The following is a 23,605-nucleotide window of genomic DNA, read 5'->3' on the forward strand; positions in this document are numbered from 1 at the left end:
TACTTGGTTTTAAACCTGGGGTCATGGTGACAGTGCCATCGGGATGATACTCAATATGTGCTTGTAATTGGGACAACACATCATTTCCCAATAGATTACATTGGCCTTGGGGCGATACCATGAGCTGGCTATGTACAGTAGCTCCTTGAATTTGCAGGGGAATTCTCTTAGTGACAGGGAGCAGGATAGACGGGGAATTGAAGGGGGTGGCAATGACATGATGTGAAAAATCAGTGTCAGTGTATGGCCAATCACCTTGCGTAATTACTGAATTGTCGGCCCCCGTATCTACTTGGAAATCGATTTCATGTCCCCCTGGTAGGTTCACCTGCACTATACAACTGAGAGTTGGGGGTAAGGAGATGAGGGGGTTCATGTGCAAGCCACCCTCATCCTATGGGGGCGTTGTTTGGTTGGCTGGAGGACCCGTACTCTGAGCATTTGGATACGGGTTGGTGCTACAGTCCTTTCTAAAATGTCCTGGCTTTTTACATCCATAACACAGTTTCTGTCCTCCTCCTTCAGTCCGTCCTCTGCCTCTGTTGTTTCTGGGGGTCGTCTCTGCTATATGTATTCTGGCAGCTCTCTTTGCCTGCGCTTTGTCATGCTGTGCCCCCTGAGCTATTCTAGCTAAGTCTTCTGCCTTCACTGATCTCCAGTCTGGTCTACTTGCTTTTACCTTCTCTGCAATCTCTTTCTTTAGTCCATTCATGAAAGCACTTGCTAATACCCTCTCACTAGTCTTATTTCCGGGGTTGAACCCCATTTCTGACCAGGTTTTCTTTAATGCATAGAAATAATCCTTAGGATCTTCCTCCTTCCCCTGCACTCTATCTTCTAGTGTAACTTGCTTTTCTGCTTGCCTATCTTTACATGCTTTTACCAACGCTTTTACGTACAGAACCCCGGCTGTTGCATCATTAGCCTCCGCTACATCAGGGCCCGTTCTATTGTCATATTGTTTATAAGTTTCGTCCGTCAGTCTGTCATACCGAGCTTCATCTGCCAATTTCCCCTTAATTACCCCTTGCAGATCAATTCTAGTGGCATGGTATTATCCTGTATGGTGGTGATCATTCTAGCGAAACCCATAGGGGACTGGGATGGGTCTGGCAGCTGGGAGATCCGTGCCAACTGCTCTGAAGGACTCCATGGTCTATACATTAACATTGTGCGAGCATTCTGACCTGGAACAACTGCGTCCCCCCCCCCCGCTGCTGCTGCTGCTCCCGGTGCTCCTCGCACAACTACCGTCCTCATTGGGAATAGACTAGCTGGGTGGGGTCTCGGTCCTCCACATGCCACACAGATGTCTACTGTCAAGGGGTTCTGCTGTCCACATCTGGGGCAAACCCAACAATTGGGTTCCTGAGAATTCTGGTACTGGGGTGAGGGTGAGCTGGGTGACGTCGGGAGCGGACAGGGAGAAAAATCTGTCACTCCGGTTTTTGTCAGTCTGTAACGTCCGTCTCCTAATTCTTCAATTTTTCCTTTAAAATGAGCACATGCATTCATCCATACATCCACTGTCTTCAACAGACCCTTATCTTTCAGCCATCCATGATAGCAGTTAAAGAAGGATTTCCATTTCTCTCCATTCATTTCTCCATTCTCATTCATTCCCGCTTTACATAATATTTTGTCAATTCCAATCAGTGCCTGTTTCCCTTCTCTGCGTACCACTAAGTCTTTGGCTATAATGCCTTCCTTGGCATTTTGGTTCCCCATTTTTTTTTGGGTTCTCCTCACTTAGAGTAGACTCCTCAGTCACTTAGACAATGGTCACTTAGACAATGGGCCACAAAGGTTTCTGAACCATTCCACTACTAGCCTTCCAGGACTTATACGCCGACCAGAAAAACAGACCAAAAACACCAATCCCGATACACACCCACAACACAATCATCGGATCCATACTTTCATTCTTAAATTCTCCAAAGGATAGAAGGCAGGACTGTCAATTTATCTTACATTTATGCTTACAGTGATATAAAGAGCCCTGACACACATCACCATCAATGAGTTTAACCGACAAACAAACAAATTCTTACCTTATCACTCCTAAACACTTTTTGCATAATAATTTGGAACAGTGTACATGTGCTTTTCCACAAAACACCAGTGGTTCACGTAGTGAATCTTACAGTTCTAACTTGCCAACCGTGGTCTGAATGGAGTTGTTCAATAAAGGGCCCAAAATTAAGATAACATAGACGGGAGAGGTCTCTATGAATAGGAATTCCTAAGTATTTGATACCCTGTGAGGGCCAGGCAAAGGGAAAGTTGGACTGGATGGAATTCTATATGGATTTGGGGAGGGAGACATCGAGGGCCTCAGACTTCGCTGCATTGATTTTAAAATTTGACCATGTAACAAAGTGATCTATTTCAGCCATAACAGCAGGGATGGATATATGTGATTGAGTGATATATACTAGGACATCATCAGCAAATGCAGAGCACTTGTACTCGGTGCCTCCCACCTCAATCCACCTAATATTGGGGTTATGGCGAATTGATGAGAGCAGGTGCTCGGTCACTAGGATGTATAAGAGAGGGGACAGAGGACATCCCTGCCTTGTCCCATTGGTGATTATGAAAGGTGATGAAAATGTTCTGATGCGCCCCCTGGGCCTTGGGACACCCGGAGCCGGACCCTTTTTGGTGGATGCTGGTGGTTGTAGTCTCCGTGGCGGCGACCCGGTTCCGTGGCTCAGGGCGGTCAAACCAGTGGCGGAACTATATATGTGGTTTTGATGTTTAAATATCCGAGTACGCCACCCGTGGATTGCGGTCAGAGTGAACCGCCGCTGCAGGGCAGACCGCTGAGGCTGGTGTGGGTGCAGCAGAGCGTAGTATAACTCCACACGGGAGGAGTATAGCCTCAGGGCAGTGTATGCGGAGGATGGGGGTGATGGTGCAGGGCAGCAGCAGTAGCGAAACGGAGTCAGTGATGCAGTCCAGGGCCTTTACTCACAGTTCTTATTATCCAGACCACTTCTGCAGGTAACGGCTGCCCACGTCGTACTGTGCTCACCAGGTGAGGGGCTCAGACAACTCTCAGATAACTTTGGAGCACTTCACATGACCCCTTTTGTGTGTCCTTTGTCTGGCCTTTCTTACCAACGCTTCTGTCCGGCTGCCTCGGGCCTCCTCTTGGTAAACTTGGCGCCAGTTTCCCTGACCCTATGTGGTGCCTTCTTAGCGGGTGTAGCGAGGGGCTACGCCACATAAAATGTCACAGCCTCCGGTTTCTAGCTGAGGGTCGTTTCCCGCCTCCACTGGTTTCGGGGACCGGTCTCCCCCTTTGGCCTGACCCCTCCACGCAGGTGGATTCGGGCGTGCGGTGGCGACTCGCCCGTCCGCACCCCTAGGATCCCTTCGTTCCTCGTTCCTGGAGCCTTCTCTGCTCCTCTTCCTTCCTTCTCCCTCTTCCAGGCCTGGGCCTCTGTTCCTAGGCCCTCCTCCGGAGCAGAGCTCATGCAGAGCCCCTGCTCCCTGTCACTTCTGCTCAGACTTCTCTGCACTGAACGAAGATGGTGCCCACCTTTTATACTCCCTTCTCAATGCACCCAGGAACTGCTTCCTCCCTGCTCCTGCACTACAGGGTTCCCCTTCCTCGGTGTTCCCTCCCCCCACTCCAGCCAGGGACAGGGACTGTCGTGCCCATCTCAGGGGCATATTGGAATGCTTTCTCAGCATCCAACGAGAGTATCTAATTACAAATTTTTAACTGCATCTAGCCCAGGAAATACTTTGTGCCTAGTAGCAGTGTCTGCTAGTCAGCGGATTATCCCAGCTGTTAAGCAAGCTACACCACCTGTAGTTTGGACACTTAATTTTTTCAAAGGAAATGGTTCGGGACCCCGGGATACTCAGTGAAGAGCATCAGGAGGCACCCCAAGTCATAGGGGCTGGGACTGGCGGTAGGACGCCTTGCGGTGGACCGCCGAGCTCGATCGTTATAAAAGCTTTTTAACTGCAGTAGCTTTAGTGGACGCTACTGGAGCTGGAATTACGCGGCTGCTGGCATGAGACTTGCCCTCCAATAGATCCTTGTAAAAGGATTTAAAGTGTATTCATTCAAATTAGAGAGACTATTTAAATTAAAAAGCTTAGACCTGCCTCCACCACAGGGGGGCTCGCTCGACCCACCAGCGGACAGGCACCAGTATTGGGAGAGGGGGGCTGGCCGTCAGGGTCCACTGCGTCTCTGGCACAAACCCGGCGACACGGAGGTCGCACGGGCAGGAACGGACTGGCCGTGTCGGCTTTTCACTTTTTTGATTTTAGAAGGACATGACATGCTTATATCTGTGTCTCCCCCTCCTTTTACTCCTCCACCTCTTTTCTTTTCGCATGACTATATGTACTTGTCACTTTTCCATGTGTTAGTTGTGTCTTCTGAGCAGTTTGTCAGCTTTTGGACACCTTTGAAGGTGTTTTCTATGTGTTTCTATGTGTTTTTGTTTGCCTGCCATTGGTTTTAACGGTGTTCGAAGGTGTTCGACGAACAGTTCGGCGAACATACGGGTGTTCGACGAACCGAACCGAACTCGAACACTACGGGGATGGCTCAACACTACTGTGGAGCTTTACTCCTCCGCTCCCCTCAAGGCCTTCTTAGGTAGGAACCTTGACCGGGTAGAGACAGCGGTTAACTCTAACCCGCTCCTCGTCTCAAGGCCAGAGTACGAGGACCGTGTATCTTTAACAAGCTGCAGGTTCCAGCAGAAAGCCACTATCAGCGAGGAAGATCACAATCAAAGACCGTGAACCTAAGATGGCCATGTATTAAATACTAGATGGTGGCCCGATTCTAATGCATCGAGTATTCTAGAATATGCATGCGGCTGACCGGGCGCGACTAAGCAGCGAAGCAGTGTTTAAATGGGTTGTGCACTACTTTTAATTAACTTCACAATGTATCCCCTCGGTGCCCCTAATGAATTTTGTCATTACGTCATGTTGTCAATCCTGCTTGTGACAACATCGCTGATAACACACAGCCAGCACGTAATTGTCCCGCCTGCAGCCGGCTGTTGCTTCCGCTTACATCACGACTATTTGTGGCTGCAGCCAGGGGTCTGCTGTTCCGCGCACCACAGTGAATGACGGGCTGTGGGCGGGGTTATCCCCCATCGTGTCACATCCAGCATCCACAGCGCAGTCTGTCAATGTGGTTTGTATGGCTCCGTCATTCCTCTAATCCTGGTTTGTATGGCTGACTTATTTTGGATTGTACGCCTTCCTCATCTTAGCTTGTATGGCCCCCTTATCCTGGTTTTGTATGACCTACTCATTCTCCCATCTCCACAGCACAGTTAAAAAACTAAACCCTAATCCTCCCCTTGTTTCCTTTTCTCTGCTCCAGCGCTGTCTGTCCTGTTTTCAGCAGCTCCTCGCAGGATCGGAGGCGCAGCACGCGCTCTCAGATACTGCTGTGATTAGCTGCTGTCTGTAGATTCGCTGCTTTCCACGCCGGGACTAAGTGCGTGGAGAGGCACAAATCTGCATTCACTTTAGTAGCACATGCTGCAGATGTCGCTATGAAGATTTAAGAATAATACAAGGAATACACAAAAAAATACTTTATTATTAACTATTATTGGTTATAGAACTTAATACAACTGAACAAAATTATTAAACAGATGATCAAAATATATAAACTATTCCATGAATATGTAACAATATTTTACAATAAATCATCGGACAAAAGAAGTAAGACCCTAGAATATATTTCGTAACAATATCAACCTAAAATATTTTTGTACTCAAGATTTTTGGTGAATACTTATGGACTATCTGTAAGCAACTTTCCTTGTAAATGGGTATCCAAAACTTGCACCTTGACATTGGATCTCATTTTAACTCTTGAAAATGCAACATAGAGTTGTCCATGACCAAAAACGGGCTCCGGTAAATATATGCCAACACGGTGTAGAGTTTGACCTTGTGACTTGTTTATTGTCATGGCAAATGCTGGTTTTACTGGAAACTGTCGACGTCGAAGCCTAAATGGAAGACCGGTGTCTGAAGGACATAAATCAATGCGTGGAATGAACACTTCCTCTCCTTTTGCAGATCCAGTGATCACTGTTGCTTGAATTATGTGGGAATGGAGTCCAGGAACAATAAGGCGAGTTCCATTACATAGACCATTTCTTGTATTTAGATTCCGCAGCAATATTACGATTGCTCCAACTTTAAGTTGTAGTCCGTGGGATGGCATTCCTGATGGCGTAACACTATTTAAAAATTCAACTGGATAATGCTCTCGTTCATCTTCATTGTCGACATCCACCGAATCATCACTTTTGTACAATTTATACTCTCCAGGCATTCTATCCATCACACATGAATTTAGCAGAGCTACGTCATCGTTCTTGGGACAGAGAATTGCATAGGAAGAGGCCCTCTCAACACTGCTTTGGTCGTTCACATCTATTTCAACGCGTTGTCCAAAAACATCACTTACGATGCAGTCAGTGCACAACATGTCTTCTGGTATTTCAATAATGTCTTCTCCAAGGTTATATTTATTGCTAAGTTCACCATTACCAAGTTTAAGAAGCCAGTTGCTGTACTCTGGGTCAGAAGATCGCATGTTGTTAATTAATTGGAGTTTATTAAACTCTTTCCAAAGGTCTGACATTTTTAAGGTTGACTCGATAATATTTGTTCTTGTTCCATTTGGTACAACTGGAAGGCATTGCCTAAAATCTCCGCCAAGGACAAAAATTTCATTTTTTCTGCAATATTTGTAGTCATAACTTCATGCAGAAGTCTGTCAATTAAGCTCAAAGCATATTTGGGTGCCATGGTGCACTCATCAAGTATGAAAAGATTTGCACTGTTTAACTGTTTTCCTGCAAATGTGTCTTGTTTGATTCTGGAAACGGAGATTTCATTGACTGGAACTGGTATCCCAAAGAGTGAATGCATAGTGCGAACTCCTCTTAAAAGGTTTACTGCAATACCTGTTGTAGCCGATGGCAATACGACTTTTCCCAACCCTCTAACGTGATGCATTAAAACTTCATAGAGGTATGTTTTACCGCTGCCTCCAGGACGTTTTTGGCGTTGGATCGGCTTGGTTTTCTAAAGCGCTCACAATAGTGTCATATGCAATCCGTTGTTGTTGATTTAAGGATTTTTTCTTCTCTGTTGCCAACAATAATTCATAAGCTTCATCATACTCTTGAATTTGTGCAACTTGACTTGCAGGCTGTGGCAAAATAAAGTCTGAAAACGTTTTTCCATGCAGTAGTAGGACATTTTGGACATCTTGCATGGCTTAAGATTCGCAATTTTGACAATTTCCACTTTTGTTGTGAAGACGTAAGCAGTAATCTTCAATTATATGTTCTTTGAAATTTGTCCAAAGTTGAGCTGGATTTGTAGGCGGTCCAAAGACAGAAATGTAGGCGAACAATTCACGAAGTTTCTTAGGCATATGTAGGGTAACTGCGTCTTCTAAAGTAAGTGTCCACATAGTATCATCCAATAGAAGTCCTAAAGCCAAAGCTGCAGCTTTAAATGTATCGTGCAATACTCCATTAACTGTTTTCAAATCTTCGTAACTTCTAGCTCCTTTGACATGCAGTAGTAACAGCCGAAGGCAATATCTTTCTTGATCATTGACACTAACAGTATACATGTGTCCAATTATTCTGCTAAGTCCTCGTTTTCTTGGCTTCCAAGTTTTATTCCAAACGTAATGCTCTGGAATCTCTCGATACAAATACTGCCTTGCGTTTTCGTCACGTTGGTTCAGCAAAAACCATTCCATTAATGTTGACGTTGTGCTTAAATTTTTTGAGAAATCTTCGACTTGAGCATTTTCAAAGAAATAAAGCTGCTGTTGATTTGGTAAATGAATAGCTAAACGTATAATGGCATGGGACTGTGAATGCAAGGGAAACGCAAATATTCTCCAAGCAGCTTCTGGATCACTGACATATTTTGAGTCAACAAACCGTGATGATTCATCGTGATTGACTGTTTTTTGTTGTATTTCGACGTTAGCTTTGTCATGCCCCTTGTAGATGTACTTGAAAAGATATTTAACACTTTTTATTGAAGCGCCGATTTCAACGTTGATGTGACAGTTGTAGCTTTTTAATAAGTACGGGTTGTATGGAACTATCCATGAGTTATTTATAATCTTTTTGTTGTGTACAATGTTATCAATCAGTTGTCTCCGGTAGGATGGGTAGCCGTCCAAATCTTTAACAGTGTGCTGTTTCAACTGCTTTGGAAACCCTTTTGTACACTTTCCGTTTTCCATGCATGGACTTTTTGGATTTGCTACACCGCATGGGCCATGAACCATATTACAGATTACAATATTATACAATTCAGGATACTTTTCTTGGTTAGGAATTTCAGCCCACACTGTGTTGTCAATTTCGTCCTCCGTGCGAAACTTGGAATCCGCGTCTAAAATAATTAGTTTATGCGCATGTTGGAGACCTCGTTTCTGAAACTCTATGACGTGTACCATTGCTACGACTGTTCCAAAAAGCCTATTTTTGATGTCTTTAACAAGACTGCTGAGTTTTAGTCGAAATACGTGTGCAACTAAGTCCGGCCTGTGTTCAACTTGCTGCCAGGGTTGTAGATTTTCTGCTATTTCCGGCCATTTAGGATTACAGGTCATTGTTAAAAAAAAATGTCAGGTCTTCCATACTTTGTTACTATTGCCATTGCATCTTGATAACGCTGTTGCATGTTGCGGGGGCTACCTTCAAAGGACGACGGGAGAATTACTGTTTTTCCAATTGGAATTCCTTTTTGAATGGATTGTTTTTGCAAATGTTCTTGAAGAACGCAGTAGTCTTCAACTTTAAGTTGTTTTTGGTTCATTCGTATGAAATTGAGCCGATTAGCTTCAATTTTAACGTATGCGTCGACTAAGTACTGTTGTGTCAGTTTCCCACCGTTTAAAATAGGATTGTAGTAATTTTGCACAGACAGAAGAAAACTGTAGTACTGTAGTTGTGTAATTCTTCTTGAAGTTCCTTGCTGGTGTAGGTTTTCATGCCACCCTTGATCAGCGCTTTGAAAGAATAGCGGATACAGAAGAGCATCAAGGTTGCTGTGCAAAATGCTAATACGTTGTGTTTTAGGAACGAAAGGGTTGTTTTTGTCTGGCTTAAGATGGACTAATATATCTCTTTGAAAAGGAGGCTCTCCATCATCGTTTTGAAAAACAACTGCGACCTCACTTACACGTGGTTTGTTGTAACATCGGGGATCTTGTTGACGTTCTTCTTTAATGGCCATGATAATAGAAGGCATTTCCGTCCCATTTTGTATAGCTCTCTGTTCCTCCTCAGCTTCAACGTCTTTTAGCATGCGATATGCGGCAGCAAATGGGCTGATTGTTTGTAAATGTGCGGCAATTAGGTTCATCAGTTCTGCATTACACTTTTCATTTTCTTTTCGGTTCATCCTTTGTTCTGTAGCCTCATTTGGATCAAAGATGTATAATTGTGCAAATGTTGGTGGTTGTCCTAGTTCTGGGTGAAGTGTTCCAGTGCGGTGGTAGATCTGGCCATGAATTTTAAAACAATTCAGTCCTAATCCAGGGGGCGGTGCAATGTTGGCACCAAATGAAGCAAACGCATGAGAACTGTTGATACTTCTGATATTTTCCATAAAATTTATACTGTGTTCATGCGTTCCTTTCATCAACTGCTCAAAGAGATCTGAGTAGTGACGTCTTGGTAGCATCAATTTTCCTTTTTGGTAGCATTGAGTAAACTGATTGTCAGATGGTTTTTCCGCTATGAAATTCAGAGAGTCACATTTTGAACAAACTACATTCATCTTCCCACAGTAGCGTTGAATAATTATAGTTTCATTGTCTGTTAAGTAACGTGCAAGTTTTTGAATGTTCTGCTGGGTTTGCCTTAGTTGGTAGAGCATTCTTTTTTGATAAATTTGTCGATCGTGTTGTTCTCGGTTTGTCCTAGATTCTGGAGATTCATGAAGCCGACATTGTCTATGGGATTCCGCATCGTGTTCCTGTCTAGCCGCAGTGTGTTGCGGTGTTTCCCGTTCCCGACGTTGTCTGTGAGATTCCGCATCCTGGGCATGTCTGGCGCCAGTGTGTTGTGTTGTCTCTTGCTCCCGACGTTGTCTGTGACATTCCGCATCCTGGGCTTGTCTGGCGACAGTGTGTTGTGGTGTCTCCTGTTTCCGACGTTTTCTGTGAGCTTCCGCATCCTGGGCTTGTCTGGCGGCAGTGTGTTGCGGTGTCTCCTGTTCCCGGTGTTTTTGGTGAGCTTCCACATCCTGGGCTTGTCTGGCGGCAGTGTGTTGCGGTGTCTCCTGTTCCCGGCGTTTTTGGTGAGCTTCGGCATCGTGGGCTTGTCTGGCGGCATTGTGTTGCGGTGTCTCCTGTTCCCGGTGTTTTTGGTGAGCTTCCGCATCCTGGGCTTGTCTGGCGGCAGTGTGTTGCGGTGTCTCCTGTTCCCTGCGTTTTTGGTGAGATTCCGCGTCCTGGGCTTGTCTGGCGGCAGTGTGTTGCGGTGTCTCCTGTTCCCGGCATTTTTGGTGAGCTTCCGTATCCTTAGCTTGTCTGGCGGCAGTGTGTTGCGGTGTCTCCCGTTTCCGACATTGTCTGTGAGATTCCGCATCCTGGGCTTGTCTGGCGGCAGTATGTTGTGGTGTCTGTTGCTCTCGACGTTGTCGTTGTCTTGCTGCTTCTGCTGCTTTTCTGTCTTCCTCCGTGGCGTATTTTCGCTTACGACCCATTATAAAACAGGAAGTGTAAAGAAGTATCTCTTTAGCGCGCTGTCACTGACAGAACGTGTTCAGTAAACCTGACAGAAGTCCCTCGCACAGTGTGACTGAAGTCCCTCGCACAGTGTGACTGAAGTCCCTCGCACAGTGTGACTGAAGTCCCTCGCACAGTGTGACTGAAGTCCCTCGCACAGTGTGACTGAAGTCCCTCGCACAGTGTGAGTGAGAAAACCTGCTCAGTACGTTATGAGCAGTTTGTGAGTCACATGACCACATGGGCGGAGTTAGCCCTGCTGTCTCCCGAAGGTGGCGTAGCTATTTGAAATGTTGCGGTAATTGGCCGGAGAGCGTGTTTAAAATTGGCGCGAAAATCTGTGATTGGTTGCGGGCGGCGTCCGCGACCAATCATAGAAGCGGGTTTTAAATCTCGCGTGCCATGTTACTAAGGAGCGGACAGCGAATTTCTGGTCGCGCCCTCCTGCCGCGACCAATCAGCGTATCGTATTGGTGAGGACCAGGGAGCGGCTGCCTGTGCGGTTACTTCTGCTGCGAACAGTCGCTCATGTCCCGGCTTCTCGGAGCGGAAGTATCCCGACCCGCAGCGGCGCTCCCCGTTCCTCCCTTCACACCCTAGCCGCATGGATGTCAGCGCCGCTCCCCAGTCCTCCCTTCCGCATGGATATCAGCGTCGCTACCTGTGCGGATACTTTCGTTGCGAGATGCCGTAACATGAGCGACTGCTCGCAGCAGAAGTATCCCGAACTGCAGCGCCGCTCCCCGGTCCTCCCTTCACACCCTAGCCGCTGATCTCCCGACAGTAGCCGCATGGTGTTACTAAGGACCGGACATTTGTGTCAAAAATCTCTGATTGGTCGCGAGCGCTGCCCGCGACCAATCACCGATTTGGGCGCCACATTTAAATAGCGGCCGCGACCAAACACAGATCTTGCAGAGAAATTTAAACACCGCTGTGCTGATTGGTCGCCGACGCTGCCCGCGACCAATCACCGATTTGGGCGCCACATTTAAATAGCGGCCGCGACCAAACACAGATCTTGCAGAGAAATTTAAACACTGCTGTGCTGATTGTTCGCGGACGCTGCCCGCGACCAATCACCGATTTGGGCGCCACATTTAAATAGCGGCCGCGACCAATCACAGATCTTGCAGAGAAATTTAAACACTGCTGTGCTGATTGTTTGCGGACGCTGCCCGCGACCAATCACCGATTTGGGTGCCACATTTAAATAGCGGCCGCGACCAATCACAGATCTTGCAGAGAAATTTAAACACTGCGGGCAGCGTTGGCAACCAATCAGCACAGCAGTGTTTAACTTTAGCGGCAAGATCAGTGATTGGTCGCGGCCGAAGACCAATCATCGAATCGTATTGGTGAGGACCGGGGAGCGTCGCTGCCTGTGCGGCTACTTCCGCTCCGAGAACCCGGGACATGAGCGACTGCTCGCAGCAGAAGTATCCCGACCTGCAGCGCCGCTCCCCGGTCCTCCCTTCCGCATGGAGGTCAGCGGCGCCGGCGGTTGGGGTCCTTCTGCTGCTACCGGCCGGGAGATGAGCGCCTCGCGCCGGTCATCTCCCGGCTGCATCTCCGTCCCGCAGATGAGCCGCTAACGGCCGCCATCTTTTTTCAGAAATCCCGCGGCGCTGATTGGCCGCTGCCAGACCAATGAGCGACGCGGGATTTCCAGGACAGACAGAAAGACAGACAGACAGACAGACGGGATAAGACGATTATATATATATATATATATATATATATATATATATATAGATGTATCAGTAAGTGTAACCTAAAAGTGTGTCCTCCACCCTCACCCACTACATGGTTCCCCCTATCTTTGGTCCCCCCCCATCTCCTTTATCCCGGCTGGGGCAGCACCCTGGTGCATATAAGCCCCCCACAGGACAGGAGTGGTGTAGTGTTGAGTTCTGAGGCTGGGTCCCGTGTGGTGCTCCATCCTTACCTCGGAGAGGAGATACCACACCTCGGTCTGAGGTGCAGTACCCATGTGGCGACTGAACCCTCAGGGGCGCCACAGTTCCAACCGATTCATATAGAAACTACACTTTTAGATATCTGCCTAATTGTTTCTAAGCATGGCTTTGAAAGAAGGGGCATGGCTTTGAATTAAGGGGCATGGCTCTGAAGGAAGGGGCATTGCTTTGAAAGAAGGGGCATTGCTTTGAAAGAAGGGGCATGGCTTTGAAGAAGGGGCATGGCTTTGAAAGAAGGGGCATTGCTTTGAAAGAAGCGGCATGGCTTTGAGGAAGGGGCATGGCTTTGAAAGAAGGGGCATTGCTTTGAAAGAAGGGGCATGACTTTGAAGAAGGGGCATGGCTTTGAAAGAAGGGGCATGGCTTTGAAAGAAGGGGCATTGCTTTGAAAGAAGGGGCATGGCTTTGAAGAAGGGACATGGCTTTGAAAGAAGGGGCATTGCTTTGAAAGAAGGGGCATGGCTTTGAAAGAAGGGGCATGGCTTTGAAGAAGGGGCATGGCTTTGAAAGAAGGGGCATTGCTTTGAAAGAAGGGGCATGGCTTTGAAAGAAGGGGCATGGATTTGAAAGAAGGGGCATGGTTTTGAAAGAAGGGGCATTGATTTGAAAGATGGGCATGGCTTTGACAGAAGGGGCATGGCTTTAAATACCACAGCATGCACTAAATTGTTTGAAAATTGGGGGGCAAAAAAAGTGATGCAAGGCAAGCCAGCAAAAGAGTCTAAAGTATGACACATTTTCTCATTTACATGTCCATATTTAACCACGTACATGGAAAAAATGGTCCTGGTGTCAGCAGTGTTTGTTCCGTGTGTCATCAGTGTTCGGTCTGTGTGTCCGTTTTTCCCATCAATGTTTGACGGATGGATAAATAAATCCTTGAATTACAGAGCTTCTCCTATTCTTTGCCATCCGGGTGCTGAATGTTTTTGCACAGACCCATAGACTTGTATCGGCTCTTTTCATCTGTGATATCGGAAAAAGACAGACAGATGCACAACAATCAGACACAATCCGTGTGGCAGGTATGTTTTACCGGACGCACTGCATAGATTACATAGGAAAGTGTGTCTGGCCTTCTATTAGGTTTTTTTTTAGTTATGGATGACAAATGGACGCTGTACGGATCAAAAATGGCCTTTTTTTCCCCTGAACACAAAGCATTGTGCTTGTGTGAATTTGCACTTCGGCAGGCAATTGTGCCCTGAGCCTATATGAAGGCGTTTTGTGCGCTGCCGCCAAAATGCAACATTCAGTTGGACGCAGCAATATTTTATGTGTGAATACTGTTTAATACAGATTTTAGCATTTCCCTTTTTCTGAAAATGCGTCGGGCCTCATGCAGAAACAAACTTTTTGTCGAAACGGACAGTGATACCCATAACAACCAATCAGAGCTCTTCTTTTATTGTCCTGGTAAAATGAAACGTGGCATCTGGTTGGCTTTCATGGAGAACACTGACACATTCTGAAACTTAGTGCCGATTCTTCCACACTTCATGCCACACGTACAGTGTAAAAACTGATCGTCTGAATGGTCTCTTTACAGCAGCTGTTGCCTATGATGGCACAGAGAGGCATTGCACCAAACATCCATACCTTTTGCAATCTCGCTAGGGCATGCCGTAAAGAAAAAGATGGTTTACAGCTCCTGGAAGACATGGCGGTAACGACATTGCTAGTTTACATAGTTTATTTAGTGTCTTTTTTTTTTTTTACTCCTACTTGATAAAGTCTAGAAAATAATGTCATTTTTAAACTGATTTGCCTTTTTATAGAAAACAAGTGACAAGGATCTTTTTGCATATCTGATCGGTAACTTGTTTTACAGATTTGTGGATTCCATCCAAATATCAATGTATACAGCACATTGATTAATGCGGCCATAAAGAGGTTAGATGACGTCTACTTGACCAATATTCTGCGGGACATGAGGAACAGAAACGTGGCTCCTAATGAAGTGGTGGTCCGTCAGCTGGAGTCTGCAGCACAGTACCCACTAAACTTTGATAAAGTGAGTATACGATCTGATAAAACCAATAATGGAGGCTGGTGAAGAGGAGGGAATTCGCCTCCATATCGGTAAAAATGTGTTGTTTTTTATCAAAATGGAAACTTGTATTCGGTAAAAATACTCCACACCACACGCCATCAACCAAGAAGGCCAATAACTAGTAATAGATTAGAAACAAGCGTTTGAAGACTTTTCCTGTTGTGAACATGATCCTTTAAGTTAAAGGGAACCTGTCACATTGGATAACGCTATTAACCTGCTGATGTAGGGTTAATCTGCAGGGTAATACCATTAGGAAGTGCTTGGCCACTATACTGAATGTGTAGCACATGGGAGTAAATGAACTTTATTCCTCCCGTGAGCCGCCGGCTTTCAGTCATGCAGGGCGTGCCTTTATTCACCACTCCATACAATGTGAGCAGTGGCAGTAAGTGACGCGCCCCTGGGCCTGTGTCGCGCTGCGTTGCGCACGCGGGAGCCTACCCGGAGCCGGATCAGTGGAGGGTTGTAGTCTCGTGGCGGTGACCCGGTCCGTGCCCAGGGAGTCAAACTAGACGGCTGTCTATTAGTAGTAAATAGTTGATGACTACGCCACCCGTTGAGTGCAGCCAGGGAGCTGCTGCTGCAGGGCAGACCGCTGAGGCCGGTGGTAGGATTGTGCAGCGTGATAGTATAACCCCCAACGGGAGGGGTATGGCCTCAGGGCAGCCGACGTGGATGATGGGGGTAGCAGGAACCACTCAGAGACGGTACGGTGTAGTTCAGGGTCTTTACTGGTAACAACGATAGACCCTCCCGGAGTACTTGCTAGCAAACGGGGCCTGGTCAGTCTTTGAGCAGATGGGATCTCCCCTGGCCAGGCGTAGTTGTAGGCCTCCCAAACTGACTGTACTCTTCTGGCTACCTTGCTAGAAGCTGATGTAAGTAGCCCACGTCCCTGAGTGTACCGTGTGGTGCTCACCCGTATGGCCGGTGACTCGGGGCCTTCTAATGGCTTCCGCTCCACGATGGCGGTGCTGGTCCCACGCGTGTGACCGTGCCTTCGGGCTTCTGGGCCAGAGGACCTGAAATCCCCTGCCTGTCGGATTCTGCTGCTGGGTAGGAGTTAGTCCCCACAGCCTCGGACTCCGGGTCCGGTAAAGAATCTTCTTAGTCAGGGCGAACTCTACAGCTGCCAGCCCCTGACTCCTTGTAACTCTGCTGTTTCCTATGCTGCTTCTTGTCTCCACTCTCCTTGTCTGACTCTCCCTGCCTCAGCCCCGGGTTTTTACAGGGGAAGCTCTTCCCCTCCCAAGACTGGGCAGGAGGTGTGGCATGCACAGGATCCCTGACCAAAGGACCTCCCACCTGCTCTCAGACATAACATTACATTACTGTGGAAAACCAGACCCCTGGGGTGCCACATTCCCCCCTAGTGAAATTTAGTACTCCGGGACTAAACACATTTAGAAAAACATAACAAAGTATAACAATAACAACACAATAAGAAAAACACATAAGATGGTTGCGGCGTGTCCGCAACCGGGTGCAGTCTTTGAAGAAAAGCAAAGGTGTCCATTTCACCAACACAGGGAGACGTAACCAGGTAGGGGTCTGTCCTACCCCGAGTCCTTAACAGTCTCTAGTCCATCCTGGGTTACGCTCCAACTATATACAAGGATTCCCGGTAAATCCACCAAGGTTTCCTAAAAACAACTGGAAACACAAAATTATTCACAAGCAACAATACACAGAAAAACATAAATAAAACAATTTATACACTTTAAATTCTCCAGCGTGCGGGTAACTGGCCTCTAGTGGCCCGAGTGGACCTACGGAGCTGACTGTCTGGCCCTGAACTACAGGGTGTAGGAGCTGTCAAGGGTAAACTGGGCAGCTGTCTACCGGCTCTTTGTCTCACTAGGGGTACGGCAGGCTCACTATAAGCAGAGGGTTGATTCTCCTGTTCTGCTTGTGTGGAGTCTTCTGCCTCCTGGACCGGCTGTTCTTCCAGCTCTACCCGTTGCTCCGTAGGTTCTTGGGATGATGGTTGGAGGAAGGTGAGTACGGGTACCACAACTGCACCATTGACTTGAGTCCAAGACTGAGGGAAGTCCCCGAGCACGGTACTAACCATATCTTCCCTTTCTTCCACGGGTCGATGGTCTTCTTGTTCCTCTTCAGGGTTCCTCAGTTGTTCGGGACACTTCTTCAGGTGGTCCCGGGATACAATGGCTGTGGTTTCCCCTCCGTCTTTACTGATGGTACAGACCTTCGGGTTCTCGTGGCTTGAGGGCAGTACGGTGTACGGGTCCTTCTCCCACTGGTCGTCCAACTTGTGGAGCCGTCTCTTCCTCTTCAAGACCTGCTCTCCGGGTACCAGGGGAACAGCGGGAGCATACTGGTTGTAAGTTTTCTCTTGTCTTTCCCTAGCCTGACAGAGACTTCGCTCCACGCTCTCCTGTACTCTCCGGTACTGCTGCTGCCTCTCTGTGTCCCAGTCTGTTTCTGGTGAAGTGTCCTCGGGGGTCAGGACTCCCATTTCCAGGTCAACAGGTAACTTACCAGGTCTTGCCCTCATTAGGTAAGCCGGGGTACAGTTGGTGGAACCTACCGGGATGTGGTTGTATAGGTCCACCAGATCGGGCAACTTCTCAGGCCACAGACTGCGTTCTTCCAGGGGCAATGTTTTTAGAAGATCCATTACCACCTGGTTCATTTTTTCACAAAGTCCATTAGTTTGCGGATGGTAGGGTGTCGTCCTTATCTTCCGGCAGCCATACAGATTGCAGAATTCCTGGAAGACCTCCGCTTCAAAGGCAGGTCCCTGGTCCGTCAGCACTTGGTCCGGGTACCCGTGTGGACGGCAGAAGTGCTGCTGGAAGGCTCTAGCTGCTGTTTGAGCCGTTAAGTCCTTGACGGGGACGACAACCAAGAACCGGGAGTAATGATCCACGATGGTTAACGCGTAGACGTAGCCACTTCTGCTTGGGGTCAGTTTTACATGATCCAAGGCTACCAGTTCCAACGGTTGCCGGGTGACGATGGACTGCAGGGGAGTCTTCTGGCTGGCCCGGTCCTTCCTTCTCAGGTTGCACGGGCCACAATCTCTGCACCACTTCTCGATGGTTCCCCTCATGCCTACCCAGTGGAACCGCTCGCGCAGCAGGAACTCCAGCTTTTTCCACCCAAAGTGTCCACCTCCGTCGTGGTATGCCTCCATCACCATGGCTGCGTCTCTTCGTGGCACCACTACTTGCCAGAGTAATTCATGCGTCCGGGAATTAACCATTCTGCGGCACAACTTCCCTTTGTAAAGGAACAGTCGACTCTTCTCTGCCCATAGTTGTTTGGCTTCCTCCGGAGCGTCTGGTTCAAGGCGAGCCTCCGGCCGAGTCAGCATCTCCTTCACCAGTCGGACGGCAGGGTCGCTGTCTTGCGTTTCCGCCCAGTTGTAATGGGGTAAGGGGTTCAACGTAGCAGCCTGCTTACTCCTTACCCGGTGGGAATACTGAATAGTCCCATGACGGTGGAACGCAGGGAGTTCAACTTCTTCCAGTCCCTCCGGATCTTCTCCTCCGTCCGGCAGGTTGGGCATCCTGGACAGGGCGTCCGCGTTGGTATTGGAGCGTCCTGCCCGGTATTTAATTGTGAACTCGTAGTTGGACAGACGGGCCATCCACCTCTGCTCCAGGGCACCGAGTCTTGCCGTGTCCAGGTGTGTCAGCGGGTTGTTATCCGTGTACACGGTGAACCGGGAAGAAGCGAGGTAATGCTTAAAGCGCTCAGTGATTGCCCATACTACGGCCAGGAACTCTAACTTAAATGAGCTGTAATTCTCGGGGTTCCTTTCGGTGGGTCGCAGTTTTCGGCTGGCGTAGGCGATTACTCGTTCCTTCCCCTGCTGGATCTGGGACAGTACGGCTCCTAGCCCGATGTTACTGGCGTCGGTGTAGAGGATAAAGGGCTGGCTATAATCCGGGTACGCCAGGATTTCGTCCCCCGTGAGGGCCATCTTCAGCTGGCGGAAGGACTCTTCTTCCAGCTCTTCCCATTTGAAGGGCGGCTTCTGGTTCTTGGCCTTCCGGGACTGGCCTATCAGGAGGTCCTGCATAGGTGCTGCCTTTTTGGTGAAACCGGGAATAAACCTTCGGTAGTAGCCTACCAACCCGAGGAACTGCCGCACTTCTTTTACGCTGGAGGGGCTTGGCCATTCCTTAATTGCGGTGATTTTATCAGGGTCGGGAGCCACTCCGTCAGCGCTCACTACGTGTCCCAGGTACTGCACCTTTGGTTTCAGGAGGTGACACTTGGAGGGTTTCACCTTTAGGCCGTAACTCGCCAGAGCCTCGAACACTTCCGCCAGGTGTTTCAGGTGGTCCTCATACGTCTTGGAATATACGATGACATCGTCCAGGTACAACAGGACCGTCTCGAAGTTTCTGTGGCCCAGACAACACTCCATTAGGCGTTGGAAGGTTCCTGGTGCGTTGCAGAGTCCGAACGGCATGCAGGTGAACTCGCTAAGTCCCATCGGGGTGGGGAATGCGGTCTTCTCCCGGTCCGCCTCTGCTACAGGAACCTGCCAGTACCCGCTAGTGAGATCCAAGGTAGAGAAGAAGTTAGCAGATCTTAAAGCAGCCAATGACTCCTCTATCCTTGGTAAGGGGTACGCATCCTTGTGTGTGATACGGTTGATTTTCCGGTAATCTACACACATCCTCATGGTGTTGTCTTTCTTTTTGACTAAAACTAATGGGGCTGCCCAGGGGCTACAACTATCCCGGATTACCCCAGCCTCCTTCATGTCTCTAAGCATCCCCTTGGCGTGTTGGTAATGTGCAGGGGGTACGGGTCGATACCTCTCTTTTATGGGAGGATGATCTCCCGTGGGGATGCGATGTTCTACCCCCTTGACTCGCCCGAAGTCTAACGGGTGTTTACTAAACACTCTCTCATACTCTTGAACCACCCGATAGACTCCTTGTTTCTGATGTGAGGGAGTGGAGTCAGTACCCAGATGTAGTTGCTGACACCAGTCCTCCATGTCTTTCTTAGAGCCGTTACCTTCCTCCGGGTGAGATGGAGGCAAGGGTTCCACAGATTGTATAGAATTTTGATTAGTGACATATAATTTGGCTAGCATGGCATACCGGGGCAGGTACACTTCCCTCTCCCCGATATTTATTATGCGAATGGGCACCCTCCCATGGCGTACATTGACCACCCCCCGTGCTGTCAAAATGGTGGGCCTACTGTCTGAGTAAACTGGTTCTACCATTGCCTGGTAATCTCTACCTCTCAGACCAATAGCTGCCCGGCACCAAATCATCATTTCACTTTTTGGGGGCATGGCAATAGGAAAAGGGTCACACATTCTTACGCTACCAATCTCACCGCCGGAGAGTTCCACTTGTTGCCGTTGCATCAGTGCCCGGATCTCTTTCTGGAGCACCCGCTGCTCACCGGAGCTGGCGTTCTTGGCAACCTGCTGTAAAAGGAAAATCACCTCTGCAAGACAATTTTCAATTACGTTAGTTCCTAGAGTTATTTTTGGGTGACTCTCATGTTTATCAATATCTACAATGATCAGTCCCTGTGCGGCCAGTTCGACTCTACCGATTTTGAGGGCCACCTCTTTAAATCCGATCTGTGGCACGGGCTGGCCATTGCTGGCGATGATACTCAAGTCGTCGTCAGGGTAGTGGGTAATATCCGAGTCATTCCAGTACTGCTTGAAGAGCACGTACGGGATGGTGGTGACCTGTGACCCGGTATCCAGTAGGGCACTCATGGGAATGCCATCCAGTACCACAGGCAAGACTGGACGTCCTCCCACATATCTGTCGCGCCAGTTCGATGGGCCTGGTGATCTTTTTCCTGGGGGTTGGCCCTCTACCCCAGGTTGTGCCCGTTTAAAGAACAGTACCTTTCCATATGTCCAGGTTGATTGCAGCGGCGGCAGATGGGTCGTCCGTCCTCGCTGTATCGGTCACTGGGTCTTCCTCTGGCCGGTGGGGTCCTCCTTGGTCGACGCCACGGGATGTCCTCCGGTCCGGATGCCAGCTGGATCTTCCCTGGGGTGGAAACCTGTAAAGACTGCACAGTTCGGGTTAGCGCAGCAACGCTCTTAGCTAGCTCTTGGACCTGATGGTGTAGGTCTGGAGCCGGGTCATTGTCCAAAGCCTGCGCATCAGCTCCCACAGGCCCTGCTGACAAGGGCGCCGCCTCCTGGTAGTAAGTGGTAGTGGGGCGTCTGTGGGTCACAACGCCACCTGGTGCCGGTTCTCGGAGCACCCGGATGGCTCTGTCCTTGAACTGTGCAAAGTCCAGATGGGGATCCTGTAAGGCCATTGCCCGCAACTGGGTTCGGTGGGCATTGCAATATAAACCCTCTATAAATTGTTCAGTCAACAGCCTGTCCTCGTTTCCCACCCCATCAGGGTCGGTCTGCTTTATGGCCCTCAGGGCCTCTTGTAGGTTTAGTGCATAGTCCCTTATACTCTCATGCGCTCGCTGCTTGCACCCGTAGAATCTAAGCTTAATCTCGGCTGAGGTGCGGGTATCAAAGGTGTCCTTCAGCCGGGTTAGTATCCCTGCGACAGTCTTCCTCCCAGGTGGCCAGGATTTTACTTCCCTTTTGGCTGCCCCGGTTAGTTGGGCCACCAGGATGCTCACTTTTTGCTCTTCTGTGAGGGGGTACACCTGGAAGAGGCTATCCAGCTTTTCTCTAAAGTCATGCAGGGTATGTGACTCCCCTGAATACTGGGGTAGCCAAGCTGCTCCCGGGATATAGGGCATGGTGAAGGGCATAACTGCAGCAGCGGTAGCGCTGGCGGGGGTTGGGGCAGTGAAGCTCTCCTCCGTATCCGACATCTTCCTCCCCCCTAGTGGACCGTGGCCTACCTTGCGATGATCCTCTTCCGTAGGCCGCGGTTCCGCAGTGGATCGTCAGGGTTGAGGACCTTCCGTCGCGCTCCTGTGACGTCGGCGTCTGCTGGGCTCCTTCCAGGACCTTACGCAACGTCCGGACGTGAGGCGGGGCTTCAGTTCTCGCGCGCTTTCGGAGTCCATGCCCCTCTTCTTCCCGCGCGGCATCCCCAAGATGGCGTCCAACGGCGGGAAAACTCCACGGATGGCGGGAAGAAGGCCGAAGATGGCGCCGGATGGCGGGAAACTTCACCGATGGCGGGAAGAAGGTAGAAGATGGCGCCGGATGGCGGGAAACCTCCACGGATAGCGGGAATCTTCACCACTGGTAAGTTTGAACAGTCTTTGCTTTTCAGGCACGCAGTACCCGGTGGTTGCGGGCACGAAATCCTGCCGACTACGCCAAAGTTGACGCGCCCCTGGGCCTGTGTCACGCTGCGTTGCGCACGCGGGAGCCTACCCGGAGCCGGATCAGTGGAGGGTTGTAGTCTCGTGGCGGTGACCCGGTCCGTGCCCAGGGAGTCAAACTAGACGGCTGTCTATTAGTAGTAAATAGTTGATGACTACGCCACCCGTTGAGTGCAGCCAGGGAGCTGCTGCTGCAGGGCAGACCGCTGAGGCCGGTGGTAGGATTGTGCAGCGTGATAGTATAACCCCCAACGGGAGGGGTATGGCCTCAGGGCAGCCGACGTGGATGATGGGGGTAGCAGGAACCACTCAGAGACGGTACGGTGTAGTTCAGGGTCTTTACTGGTAACAACGATAGACCCTCCCGGAGTACTTGCTAGCAAACGGGGCCTGGTCAGTCTTTGAGCAGATGGGATCTCCCCTGGCCAGGCGTAGTTGTAGGCCTCCCAAACTGACTGTACTCTTCTGGCTACCTTGCTAGAAGCTGATGTAAGTAGCCCACGTCCCTGAGTGTACCGTGTGGTGCTCACCCGTATGGCCGGTGACTCGGGGCCTTCTAATGGCTTCCGCTCCACGATGGCGGTGCTGGTCCCACGCGTGTGACCGTGCCTTCGGGCTTCTGGGCCAGAGGACCTGAAATCCCCTGCCTGTCGGATTCTGCTGCTGGGTAGGAGTTAGTCCCCACAGCCTCGGACTCCGGGTCCGGTAAAGAATCTTCTTAGTCAGGGCGAACTCTACAGCTGCCAGCCCCTGACTCCTTGTAACTCTGCTGTTTCCTATGCTGCTTCTTGTCTCCACTCTCCTTGTCTGACTCTCCCTGCCTCAGCCCCGGGTTTTTACAGGGGAAGCTCTTCCCCTCCCAAGACTGGGCAGGAGGTGTGGCATGCACAGGATCCCTGACCAAAGGACCTCCCACCTGCTCTCAGACATAACATTACATTACTGTGGAAAACCAGACCCCTGGGGTGCCACATAAGCACGCCCTGGAACTTCCACTGACAGGTGGCTCTGCACTGATGCACTGTAGAGCTAGCTGTCAGTCAAAGGGCTGGGGCGTGCTTACAACCATTGCTTACTGTGTACAGATTGGTGACAAAAGGCACACCTGCATGACTGAAAGCTGGCGACTCACAGGAGGAATAAAGTTAATTTTCTCCCTTGTGCTCATTCTGGGGATGGCAGCCAGTCACCTTCCTAACGCTATTAACCTGGAGATTAGCCCGATGTCTGCAGATAAGTCATGACTAAGGGTGATCTGTCACCTGAAACGCGTTGACGTCGCATTCCTTCTGGCTGTAATGCTGACCTTGTACTCTGTTACGCACTTTGTGTGAAAAAGAGCCTATTCACGGTTCGTTGAGCTGGATTATCTTCATTTTATGATTCCCTTTAAAATGACTAGCAATTTGTATATAACAAAAAATATATAACAGGATGGAGGAATAAAGGGGCTGTCCGAAACGGATGACTTTATTTCGACACCTGCACACTCACTGAATGGATCAGTTA

The sequence above is a fragment of the Phyllobates terribilis genome, unplaced genomic scaffold (assembly GCF_046119375.1).
Source record: "Phyllobates terribilis strain yellow unplaced genomic scaffold, ASM4611937v1 Scaffold_172__1_contigs__length_4051808, whole genome shotgun sequence".
Lineage (NCBI taxonomy): Eukaryota > Metazoa > Chordata > Amphibia > Anura > Dendrobatidae > Phyllobates > Phyllobates terribilis.